Below are 1337 nucleotides of genomic sequence, written 5' to 3' on the forward strand. Positions count from 1 at the left end.
TTGATTTTCCCAGTCACTTTGAACTGGGAATGACTCGAATTGAGAATTTTGGGTAATACTAGAAAAGTGACTAGGATTTTGATTTTCCCAGTCACTTTGAACTGGAAGTGACTCGAATGGGCAATTTAGGTAATACTAGAAAAGTGACTAGGATTTTGATTTTCCCAGTCACTTTGAACTGGGAATGAAATTTGAGAATTTTGGGTAATACTAGAAAAGTGACTAGGATTTTCGATTTTTGTAAAACTCGCTCCATTGGACTGGAATGACTTCTATTCACATGAATTCACATTGCTAACATGTTTAGGAGTGTGTAGAATGAATTTGAATGGGACTTACAAAAATTGAATTTCCCAGTCACTTTGAACTAGAGTGAAAATTTTGTAATTTAATACTAAAATTTTGACTAGGATTTTCTATAAATTCCCAAAATATTGACTATTTTAGTATTGTAACAAAACTACTACCACTAGTTTTTTTTTAAACTAGGCCAAAATGTATTATGAGAGGTAGTACTTCTCGAGGTCGGTGAAGTGGAAGTTGGGTTTAGTTGATGGTTGTGACTATTGAGTATAGTAGTTGTGAATGGTAGATTGGTAGTGTGTATAGCAGCTGCTGTGTTGATAGTTGCATGGTTGAAGTCAACTTGAACCTTGTGAGTCTTCGTGACTTGGCTTCTAGTTATTCTATGAATGCACTGACTTTAGCTAGTTGATTGTAGGTTGGTTTGAAGGTTGGAATGTGAGTAGGTAAGTAAGTAAGTAGGTAGGTAAGTAAGTAGGTAGGTAGGTAAGTAAGTAGGTAGGTAGGTAAGTAAGTAGGTAGGTAGGTAAGTAAGTAAGTAAAGTTGAATGAAGTGAAGTGAAGTTAGGTTGAATGAAGTGAAGTTAAATGAAGTGAAGTGAAGTTGAGTGAAGGTCAGTTGAAGTTAATTTTGAAAGCGAAGTGAAAGTGAAGCTTGAAGTTGAGTTGGAAGTAGTGATTGTAGTTAATAGGTTAAATTTGGTACTGGTGTTCGTAGTATGAAGTTTATCTTGTTAAGTATAATAATGAGTTGTGTATTAGTTCTTGGGACTTGTCCTAGGAAGTGATATGCAGTTGTTGTTATGGTTGACAGGTTAAGGTTTGTGCTGTGGACATGAGTAGTAAGTTTGATGTATTGATTTCAATGATTACTTGCAATTTGAGTTGAAGCTTGATTTTGACTTGGTTTTTGAAATTGAGTTGAGCTGATTTTGATTTGACTTGACTTTGCTTGATTTGACTTTGCTTGATTTGATTTGACTTGATTTGATTTCTTTCTTCTTTCGTTATTTCTTCTTTGCTTATTTGCTTAT

The 1337-nt window shown here is 34.3% G+C and overlaps 1 protein-coding gene; it reads left to right on the plus strand.

Moving 5' to 3' along the window:
• The first annotated feature begins 514 nt into the window (after positions 1–514).
• The window catches only part of GSBLH_T00002858001 (uncharacterized protein), a 6728-nt gene continuing 5905 nt past the window's right edge, over positions 515–1337 (plus strand). The window contains exon 1 of the mRNA XM_013041474.1: positions 515–1337. This exon is cut by the window's right edge and continues 194 nt beyond it.

Source organism: Blastocystis hominis (assembly GCF_000151665.1).
Source record: "Blastocystis hominis, Singapore isolate B (sub-type 7) whole genome shotgun sequence assembly, scaffold_21".
In the NCBI taxonomy this organism is placed as follows: Eukaryota; class Bigyra; order Opalinata; family Blastocystidae; genus Blastocystis; species Blastocystis hominis.